At 40.7% G+C, this 11982-nt stretch overlaps 1 protein-coding gene across 3 annotated transcripts in view; it reads left to right on the forward strand.

Moving 5' to 3' along the window:
- The first annotated feature begins 515 nt into the window (after positions 1-515).
- The window catches only part of LOC149223591 (uncharacterized), a 43014-nt gene continuing 31547 nt past the window's right edge, over positions 516-11982 (forward strand). Inside the window, exon 1 of one of the 3 annotated variants that reach the window (XM_089383360.1) lies at positions 516-715. The gene's annotated coding sequence lies outside the window, so the exon portion shown is untranslated. The remainder of the gene's footprint in view (positions 716-11982) is intronic. The other 2 variants (XM_089383358.1, XM_089383359.1) reach the window with 2 other exon arrangements.

Genomic DNA, 11982 nt, shown 5'->3' on the forward strand with positions numbered 1-11982 from the left:
GTATGTATCTTCGAAAGTAACATATGAATTGAGGGGAATATCAGAGAAAAATTCAGCAGCGTGTTTCGTTGGTCATCGTTTTATATTTAATAAGTTAAAAGAAATAATGATTTGATTATTCTTTTCATTTCTTAATTATACATTAAATATATAAAATTCTAAAATTACATTTACATTAACTATTTTGAGTAAATCATGAAATTACGAGAAAACAAATTTTGTCTAGTGAGATTTGTGAAGCTTGATAGGTATTCTAAATATATTGTGCAAAATACTTGCTATAGGGAAAATAAGTATTTTAAATATTATGTGTAAAGGCATATGTTACAAAAATGTCAATCAAATTAAATCCGATGTCATAATGTATAAGGTCGACTTAGTTCCTCCATTCATACATGTTTTCATTGTTTTTTTACTCTAATTTAATTATAATTAAACCAAGCAAGAGTATCTAGAGTGCAACTTTTGTTTAAATGTGACAATTAGTTCATACTTTTCAAAATTCAATAATTAAACTAAGAAAATAGCTATACTGCCTGGGATTATGTATTAATTTCATTTCAGAGAAATATGACACAGCCAAAACATTGATGGAATTTTGGTCGGATTTATTTTGATGACAGGCCAGGGGAAGGATAAGACCAGCTCGGTTTCTCCAATTTCGATTTTTTAGGGGCCAAGTGGATTTCTGCAAGTGCTCATTTAATTTTCCAAGGTACCACTTTCATCATTTTTTCAAAGAAGTTAGTTGGTTTTCACCTGATTTTATGCCTTTTTCTGATTTTAACTGAAAATGAGTACTGGATGGAATGTTGGAATGGAAGAAAACGCAAACACACCTCCCAAAAAAACATTTAATGAAATCTGTGCTTGAAAATCATATTTTTAAATCCCACAAGGCATTGCCCCCTTCACATGCCAAAATTCTTGTCTCCGTATGTTGTGCGAGACTCCGTGAATCGAACCTTTCAACCCTAGGTCCGACCTTAGCTAACATCTATAAGGTAGTGTCGGGGTCGAAATGCCGAGAAGGATGTTAAATAGAGTGATCTGTGAATGTTCTCTTACGTAAGAACCCTGGCTATGGACAAAGTTTCGATCTAGAAAAAAGAATGATATCAGTACAAAATATTTCTGAGTTCCGAAAGAACATCTAAAAAATCAAGCAAAATAATATGACATCTGAATAATACTATGCTGATTTTTTTCCTCTGAAAAAAAAAATCTGAATGACAAATCCCAAGTTATACTTCAGAAAAATCAAAACATGCATTTACCTCTTATACCTACACAGGCGGCAAAACTATTCAGTTGTATTCCTAGTTTGTGTTCTTGTATTTCAGTTGATGAATGTGATAAGGGGATAAAGGAGGAAGAGAATTGTATAACTTCTCTTATATCTATTATTGGAGGAAGTTCGGGGGATTCGCAATATTTCTTCATTTAACGATATTTACGGAGAAAGGAATACTATTCTAGATGATTCCTCAAAAGCTGGAACACATATGATACATGGTCAATGGTTCATCCTGGAAGACACGGAGGATCAGATCTACCGTTTTCATCCGCCTTTCCATGAAGAATCCCAAGTTTGGATATTTTTGCTAAGCTCTGAATGAAGAAGCTTTGTCGGAATACCTGCTCTGTTTCTGTCTGGGATTTATAATGTGTGAGTAATAGTTATTTTTAGCAAATTAATGTTGAGCAAGCAGGATTTGTCCCCTATGGATGGCTGAGGAATGTCTCTGAATTTGACAATCTGGGACTTGATATTTTTTGCGATGCTCAATATATTATTTGGTAGTGTTTCATCGACAAGTCCTCCTTGGCCACTCAGAAAGCTCGTATCGCACAAGCTCTCCACACTAGCAATCTTGTCTTTCTTGGGGTTAACCAATGTTACCAGATTCCGAATCGGCAATAAATTGGTGAGGCAAAAGAGCGAAGAGTTTAAATCAGATTGAGAAAAAATCTTTGAATACAATTAATAAATATATACACACATTGAAAAAAAAAACATTTTTCATTGATATTCAATAAAGCCATGTCCAAAGAATGCATAATATCAATAAATGTATGAAATATCATGAATGAATAAGTATCTCATATATATTATGAGTCCAAACATAATACAAAGTACTGAGTCTTGACCCCTAACTAGTGACTACATAGAACTAGAAGCATCTGTTTCTAAAACTTTACAAAACACTGCATACTAATCAGTGAAAAAACAGTAACTAAGACTTTAAGAGTGAGAATTAGAAGTGATTCCTCCCACTCCTTTGCCTCCTTGACTCTCAAAATTCTCCAAGTCCTCTAGGCTTAAAAGAGGAGTCTCCTCTGATTGGACATAATTTGCTGCATTTGTAGTATGCAAATCTATCTCTTCAAGGTTGATTGGTGAATGATCCAAACCTGTCATTATCATGAAACATGGAAATGTGAATTAAAGTTTGAACTTTAAAGTGCAAATCAAATTATGAAACCTTCAAATTCAAATGCAATTACGCATGACTAAGGCAAGCCTTTTGTTCATCAAGGCTTAGTGTCTTGACTCTCACCTAGTATTTGCTCGTTGCGAAGTTGGAGATTGTAATGGACAAATACAAGGTCATTTAAGTGTTTTTGTCGTGCTTCTTAGGATGTATTTTCTCAAATATGCTCCAATTGCACTCACAACCTAAAGCACTGTATGATTGGTTTAAGATTTGAATGGCAAATCTCTTCAAATTTGGTGTATCACTACCAAAGTTTTGCCACCAAAGACCTAGCAAGTGGCAAGGGTTCATGAGTAGTAAGTACAGATCAAAGATAAATACTAAAAAGACAACAAAATTTATTATTTAATAAAACATTGAAGTTTTTAATAGACAAATTAAACAAATTTAATGAATTCATGAAGCCTTCAAGCCTCAAAGGGTACCTGGCAACATCTTAGTCCTTTCTCGTACGACACTAGTATAGGAAAATAATTTGGTTGATGCTCTATAATCTTATAGTTGGGCAAAGATGTGGCTTTGAACTTCTTGATTAGGGAAGCACCTTTGAATGCATGTCATAAGTCCTCTGCCAACCTCCCCATCCTCATTAAATTTGTTTTTATCATAAAAATACTATAGGTTTAAGAAGTACCTAGCAACATGTAAGGGGGAATGCAATTGCCTATCCCAACGTACATCAATAATGTCCTAAAGAGGCATATACTTGGCCTCCTCATCCCCATATCTTCTTTTGATGGCCTCCTTTATGAGATCCATCGCCTCATAAATGTAACCCATAGTGGGTTTGTCACCATCAACCATCCTGAAAGTTCAAACTTTCAAATTCAATGAAATATGAAACTTTGAAAATGAAATGAAGCTTGAAATGAAATTTTAAAAATGAAAAAGTTAAAAGACTTGAAGTACTTGAGAACTTTGACAAGAGACTCTGTCACAACAATAATCTCTTTGACATCTTTCCAGAAACCGTCATTAAACACAAGTGCAACAATTTCAATGCCTTCGAGGGCCTTGAAATGTTTAGATGCCATCCACTTAGATTTATCTTTTGCTCAACCACAGATTGCAAAGATATGAAATTTGTTGCAAATTTGGTCACTGGAAGTTGAACAATTTTTTTACCTTCAGTGTACTTTCTCATGGTGTTTAGGATGATAGTGTGATTGTACAGGTATTTGGTTATGGATTTTTCCTTCTCCACAGCCTCATGTATCCAAGGAAGTTTACCAATGCCCTCAAGCATTAAATCTATGCACTGGGCAACACAAGAGGTGCAGAAAATAGTGGGGTGCCTAAGCTCAAAAAGTCTACCAACAACCATATAAATAGTTGCATTGTTGATGACAATTTGTACATGTTCTTATCCCACTTATTGAACGATTTCCTCCATCACAAATAAGTTGGGTAGTCTTAACCTTGTCTGAGGCATCCACTGATTTGAGAAACATTGTGCCTACTGGACAAGATACAAGGAAATTTATGAAAGTTTTATTCCTCCGATCTTTCCATCCATCACTCATGATGGTGCACCTTGTTTCTACCCATGATGAATGAAACTCAGATAGCACAAACATGACATCTTCAACACTCTCTAACAACAAATTTGCCAGAAGGCTTTCACATGAAGGGGCTTTGAACCCTGGACCTGCAATAACAACTACAATCATAGCATGCCAATAAGGATTTCTAGCACAGTGGAAAGGTATGTTGGAATAGTACCAAAAGTTAGCAATGGCCTTCCTTGTTTGACTATGGACATTTTTTTCCCAACCAGTGGCATCCAAGTTGTTGGAAAAAGTAACTATGTTTGGTCTTCAATAATGTACTTGAGTCATTATGTAATGTACTTGTCAAAAGAATAAAGAAAAGAACTTTTGTTATTATTATTGTGACTTATTAAAGCATGGGTTTCATGCTTGGGTCACCATGTTTTAGGTCAAATTCCCCATTGAGGACTTCTAAGATTTATTCTGCGTCTATAGAATTATTGTACATTTAAAGAGGCCCTTCTTGGCTTTTGAATCATGTAAATCAATTAAGTATTGAGTCAAATATGAATTATGTAACCTCCACACCATGTTGGCCTAAGAGAAGATCAAATCGGCCTAAGGACCCATTCGACCCCACAAGAAGCCTATAAAAGGAAGGACAATAAATTCATTTGGTGCATCACTTCTCATTCTCTCTCTTCTAGGCAGAAATGCGAAAATTTGTTTGCTGGGCAGAAGTGCAAAGTAGGAAGCTGGGAAAGTGTGTTGTTGGGAAGCCGAAGTGAATGTGAGTTTGGGGGATTTTAAGGAGTCAAGGAAAATCGAAATTTTGATGGTGGTCTCTCTCTATTTCGTGTTTTGGATTGGGAGAACAAAGTCTCCCAAGTTGGACTGCTCCTAGAAGCCGTGAGCTGCTGCATAATCGAAGTTACTGGAAAAAGATCAATCTTTTGGAGGTTGACTTGGTGTGGAGGGAAGGTCTGGTCAAGGTCTAGGGTGAAGAGTCTCAAAGAATACTATTGAAAGGAATAATTACTTTGACTGGGTTTTCCCCTCGAGAGGGGTTTTGTCCTGGCATGTGCCTACATCTTGTGTTCATTGTTTTATGTGCTGCTGCTTTGTGTAATTGCTTGATGAACTAAAGAAAGAAGATATAAAGAATCATAATAACAAGTAACATCACAAGTAATTATCAATATCGAGAAAACCTTTATTGCATTTCTGATTTTCCAACACAAGGTAGGTTGGGAACCAGGTTGTACGGGGAGCAAAAAAAGTGTCTATGTTTCCACCTCCAGTGTTGAATGTAGGAGGATTCATTTGGCCTTGAGTTTGACTTGGACTTTGAGGCATGTGTGGGAAACTTGGGCCCGACATTGAGGATTCAACAAAGGGAGGTGACAAGGGGGTATTGGAAGAAGAATGACCAGCTCCAAGAGTTCTTACTTCTACACTTTGCTTTGCTTTCTTGGCGTTTTGCTCATTCAACATATCAAGGGCCAAGATTGCTTGGTGTTTGACATCTTGGTCAACATTTTTGTAGATACCTATATCATGGTCGGGTATCTGTGCAAGGTGGTACTTGAATCTATAAATGCCTCCACTACATTTCCCTTTACAAAATTTATAGAGGAGCCTGGGGTCTCTAGGAATCTTGTCGTAGTAAGCCCAAGCAAAGTCCCTCTCTCTTGGCATTATTTTTGTTTTGGACTTGTGTTTAATTTGTGGCTTTCGATAATATTTGGAGTCATGGCTTTTGTTTAATTTGTGGCTCTTGTGAAAGAAAATACAAATTTAAAATTAAAGTGATCGAAAAATATGCTAGAAATCTGAAAACTTAAATGAAATCCCTTTCTGTGATCTCAAATTCGTTAATTTGGTTGTTTTTTCGTCAAATTTGACATCCAGCAGGTAAAGATTTGAGGTTTGGGGGAAATTTGTACATTTTTTCAATGTATTTTTATGTCTGACGTAGTTTTATATCCAAGAAAAGGCTCGGTCCATATACATAACTGATATACATAATTTGTAATTATATTGATCCAGACTCCTTTATTATAACTGATTGATCGAAATGGTGATTGAGAGTCCAATAAAGATGTTTCCTAGTCTCCGAGGCTATGGATCTTGATCTAGACAAGAGGGTGGCTCTTGAACATTGAACCACCGCCTTTTACGCGGTTGTTCTCACCTGGAATGAGAGGTTCATTGATTCATTAGGTGACGACCTTGGAGGAAATAGTCTTGACGCCCAGTATGAAAGACCCATTGTGACGTATATTGACGAATTAGGGAAATGTTGACGGGAAAAATGTCCCGCCAATAGCTAAGGCATTTCCCGGTGTGAATTCCCAATTAGACCTCACAACGTTTGGGATAGGAGTCCCATCCAATATGTGGGCCTGACTGCCACCATGAATGTTTTTCTCTTAGCTGTCAAATGTGGAGATGTTAGAGTGAGGGCAAGAAAGAAATGCCTAGACAATGGGAACGAGGTCAACCCAAGATTGAGAACCCGCAGAACAGGATACAAGAATGTAACAACAAAAAAATAAGGAGCATGCCACAAGAAGGATTAGTGAGCTAAAACCATCTCAGACATACTATTGGAATTTTTGAGTCTATCCGTTAGAAATTCTTCCTGTACTATCTGATTTATTTCTTCCTACTTGTTCAGTTACTTAACAAGTTATTTACCATGTAAATACTGAAAATAAATACAAGTACAGTATCAACACATACAGATCATCAACTGAAAGAAACAAGCACACAAGTGACACCGTTGTTTTTGGACTAATGTCCCTGGAAAAACCCAATGCAGGAAAACCAGTGCAACTATTTAGAGGGTTTTATTATTATGCAGTTTCAAAATACAACTAGGGTGCCAGAAATGGATCACCCAACAGGGAATGCCCTCGGCAGTAGTACCTCCCAGTCGGAGACATATATTTCGGGTAAATCACCGAATGAACGATTCCGCAGCAACACTGCAGCTCCTGCTGCTATGCGTCATCCTGATAGGGACTGCGTCACCCTGATAGGGATTGTGTCACCCTATCCAGCTCTCCAGCTCCAATCTGTCCCACGAAAATCTCCCAGCGCTGCCTCTAGGGCCTGCGTCATCCTATCTGGCCTAGCGTCAGCCTCTCGGGGCTCTGCGTCAGCCTCTAGAGCCTCTGCGTCTCACACGCTGGCCCTCTCTAGCTCTGCGTAGCTCCTGGCTGCCTCTGCGTGGCCTCTAGCTGGCTCTGCGTCAACGTCTCCCACCTTCAGCGCTGATCCTCCAGGTACTAACTCTGCCTCTCTGCTGTGTATTCACTGCCCCTCATCTGCAACTTAGATCACTTCACTCAATTTCCTCAGCGAACCCTGCCCCAAAAAATCAAGTTCTTGATCTCTTTCAGTGTGTTCTCCCACTGAGCCTCAAGCCTCTTCTTATACTTTTCTCGTTGGTCCATCAACAACCGAGATTAAATCTCTAATCAACAGCTAAGATTAGATTTGGCTTGATCCATGACTTTTGGACCATTCTAACCCAATTTTATATTAATTCACATTAATATTTTATTAAACTTAGGAAGTCCATTAAAAATATTAATTATTTTAATATCTCCCAAATTGGTTAGATTCTTCCCAAACCATTTTTGGGTCTTGGAGATCTCATGTGCTTTAGCCTCTCCACCAATTTTCGTGGCTAGAGCACATCCGATGCTACCCCAAATCAACACTTCCTCTGAGCGAGGACTATGCTCTAGTAATACTCCTCAGTGAGTATCACCCCGATCATCCAGCATCGGTCCTTGTGTTGATGCTAGGTCTCCCTGCCCAACATCCTCAGCACTGTTGCATCGTGTACTGCTACCCATGGCCCTGCCACTGCCACTGCTGCATCCATATGACAACTCTCTCTGCATCCATGCTGCATCGTGCTGCCCATAGCACTGCCACTGCTGCATTTGCACTGCATCCCCTCTCATCATGCTGCATCGTGCTGCCCATAGCACTGCCACTGCTAACTGCTTCAATGCAACTCAGTTACTGAGAAGTAAGTAACTGATCCTCCCAACTCTGACATCTCCGTCAGGCTAGAAACACTCCCGATGCTGAAGCTCTCTTTGTCGCTGACAAGTGCTCCCTCTACTGAACTATGCGCTGCTGCAACAACTCCATGCCTCACGCTGTCCCGAGACTCCTGCACTGTAGCACTCTCTGTCGCTCCATCTACATCTGTTTCTACCGACATCTGCCAATCCTGCTGCTCCTCTTCGGGGCTCCCGTAGCCAGGTATAATCCAAGAGGTTGGGTACCTCGAGGATCCTTCCCCTCATTGTCTGTAGTCCGTCTGACTACAACTCGATGTCTCCCCACTTCCTCTCAAGTGGCGCATGAGCACTCATGGCACAGTCGTCATCAGTCTCCACTTCTTTCTCCGCCCTCACTGGTGCTGCCTTGGTCTCAGAAGCCTCTCCCTTGCTCTTCTTCCTTGGACACTGGTTCGCATAGTGACCCAGTTCCCCATAGTGGAAGCATTTGACCTTGGAGAGGTCCTTCTTCTTTCGTTTCTCCTTCTTTCCCGCAGATGCTAGGGCAACATCCTTCTCTTCCTCCTTCTTGATTCTGACTTGCTTGCCGCTGCTTCCCGCCTTGGTCAGCCGTCTGATCTCTTCTTGACGAAGAGCTGCCCACAGTAAGCTCTGGACAAATACCTCCCAATCCTCTGAGACTGTGTTCAATGCGGTCCTCATCAACATCTCCTCATCCGGCGTGGCCCCTATGGAAGTCAGCTGATCCCGGATCTCTGTCAATCTCCCGAGGAAGATATCTATCTACTCGCCCCTCTGCATCTGGTATGATCGCAACTGATTTTCTAGAAGCATCTTCCTCTGCACAGAAGTATGCTGATACAACTTCTTCAGAGCATCCCACATCTCACTTGTCGTGCCCTTCTCGGCAATATGTGGTACCACATGATCCTTGACCCTGTCAAGAATGATGCACTTAGCCCTGGCCATTGCCTCTTTGTACTTCTCATTTTCAGTCGGGTCAACTGGGATCGCTATCGTTTTCAAGGCGAAGTGCTTGATGCGATACCTGTCTAGAATGGACAAGATCCTGGCCTTCTAGACTACGAAGTTGGAAGCTCCGTCCAGTCTATCCTGATCTCTTAGCCCATTCACTGCCATTTCGCTGCTCCTCTTTCGACTCTTTCGAGTCTCTCTACTTCCCTCCTGGAAGTCCTCTGATCGACTCCTGCTGAGTCTCTCAACTTCCTGTCTGGAAGTTCTCGGTTTGACTCCCTCTGAGCCTCAATTTCCCTTCTGGAAATCCCTCTGCCAATGTCGAGATGCCCCACTCTGATTGTTTGTGCAACTGCACCACTGATCAAGATTTCTTGCTAGAAATCCTCGACAACAACACCCTCCTCCTTGGTCTTGCCCTGTTAGGTATTGTTCTGACCACAGTACCCCACCAGCTTCGCTCCACAACTTACCCACAGCCTCCTATGCCCCAACAATCTGAAGGTTAGAGCCTCTAGGCTCTGCGCAATCCCAACACCGGCACAATCTGCACCTCCTGGCCACAACGTCGATCCTTCTTGACTGAGAAAGATGACTGGGCACTGCGTAGGTCAGGTTTGCTCCTCTCTGCCTCAACATTGATCCTCCTCCTGGCTCGAACTGATGACGCAGGCTCTCTGCGTCACCCCTTCCTTGCTGCTTTTTGCTAGGAACAACTTTTGTCACTCGAGACAACTATTTCTACTGCTGCTGCTCTGCTCGGCTGATGCCTTTAGTTATCCTGTGATCTGCAACCACGCTCTGATACCATGTTGGAATTTCTAAGTCTATCCATTAGAAATTCTTCCTGTACTATCTGATTTATTTCTTCCTACTTGTTCAATTACTTAACAAGTTATTTACCATGTAAATACTGAAAATAAATACAAGTACAATATCAACACATACAGATCATCAACTTAAAGAAACAAGCACACAAGTGACATCATTGTTTTTGGACTAATGTCCCCGGAAAAACCCAATGCGGGAAAACTAGTGTAGCTATTGAGAGGGTTTTATTATTATGCAGTTTCATAATACAACAAGGGTGCTAGAAATGGCTCACCCAACAGAGAATGCCCTCAGTAGTAGTACTTCTAAGTCGGAGACAGATATTCCAGCTAAATTACCGAATGAATGATCCCACAATGACACTGTAGCTCCTGTTACTATGCGTCACCCTATCCAGCTCTCCAGCTCCAATCTGTCCCACGAAAATCTCCTAGCGCTGCCTCTAGGGCCTGCGTTAGCCTTTCTGTCCCAGCGTCAGCCTCTCGGGGCTCTGTGTCAGCCTCTGGAGCGGCTCACACACTGGCCCTCTCTAGCTCTCCGCAGCTCCTGGCTGCCTCTGTGTGGCATCTGGTTGCCTCTGCGTCAGCCTCCTCTGGCTTTTGCGCTGATCCTCCATGTACTAACTCTGCCTCTCTGCTATGTATTCACTGCCCTCAGCTGCAACTCAGATCACTTCACTCAATTTCCTCAGCAAACCCTGCCCCAGAAAATCGAGTTCTTGATCTCTCTCGGTGTGTTCTCCAACTGACCCTCAAGCTTCTTCTTATACTTTTCTCGTTGGTCCATCAACAACCGAGATTAAATCTCTAATCAATGGCTAAGATTAGATTTGGCTTGATCCATGACTTTTGGACCATTCTAACCCAGTTTTATATTAATTCACATTAATATTTTATTTTTCCTAAGTTTAGACTTAGGAACTCCATTAAAAATATTAATTATTTTAATATCTCCCAAACTGGTTAGATTCTACCCAAACTATTTCTGGGTCTTGGAGATCTCATGTGCTTTAGCCCCTCCACCAATTTTCGTGGCTAGAGCACATCCGATGCTACCCCAAATCAGCACATACATGAATAGGAATGTGCTAGAGGTTAATTGCAAACCAATTTACAATAAGTTACTAGCATAGTGTGGAATACAAGAGCAGAGATTCGAAATAAAACGCACATGTAATGGCAATGAATTAGTTCATAGACATATCACCCACATTCAAGCACACATAATGGAAATACTAGATAGTCGTTATAACCACCATGGGAATGCATGGGAACCAATACTAGATAGTCGTTAATGTTGCTGCAAATACAAGTACATGTAGTGCAAACCATCAAAACCCAATAGTGGAACATGGGCTGCTTGTACCATTTTCAAAGAAAAACCCTAATCTCACCACAACTCTCCCTACTAGCTGCCAAGAGTTGAGTGCCTCTAGCTTTCCAAGCACCAAACAACCATCTAAAGCTAGCCTAGCTCAAGTGTTAAAGTCCCCTACAAATAAGGCATGAGGGTATATTTATAGAAATGAGGTGATTCTTCACCTACCATGGTCCATGACCTTTTGCCTACCCTCACGACTCTCTCATGTCTAATGGCTATTACATGCTCAATCGATCTTTGCATAATTGTTAGCATTATGATAAGAAACATTTACATTATGATAGAAGAGAAGTCATGAGGAGAGTAGAGATGGTTATTGGAAACCCTAGAGTGCTTGTTGCCAATGTTGTTGCAAAGACATGGAGACTTGCATGAGCTGATGAACAAGGTGGTGATGTTCATTTGCTGTGTTAAATGTTTATTTTCTGGCTACTGCATCTGCCATCAAGTAGATTAGTCTTTGGGGATGATATCAACACACCACAACTTGGTTGACATAGTGCCTTAGGAAGCTATATGGTCCTAGAAGCTTTTATGGTGCCAGTTCGCTTGCTTGTCAAAACCCTAGTTGCATAGTCTTTATGGGAAACCCCCTAGCTGACATCAATGGTCCACAGGTTTCTTAGCTTGGAAAAGATGCATTGTAAGACAATTTGCTCTTGCATTGACAATATCAGAGCTTATTGCTCTCAACTTGATCCTATCTTCCTTTTCATAGGTCAACAATCTTGTTCCCTCCTTTTACTTGCAAGCAAGTCACAT

Source organism: Pinus tabuliformis, chromosome Q, assembly GCF_031772625.1.
Source record: "Pinus tabuliformis cultivar Carrire ecotype Pingquan chromosome Q, CPIR1, whole genome shotgun sequence".
NCBI lineage: Eukaryota > Viridiplantae > Streptophyta > Pinopsida > Pinales > Pinaceae > Pinus > Pinus tabuliformis.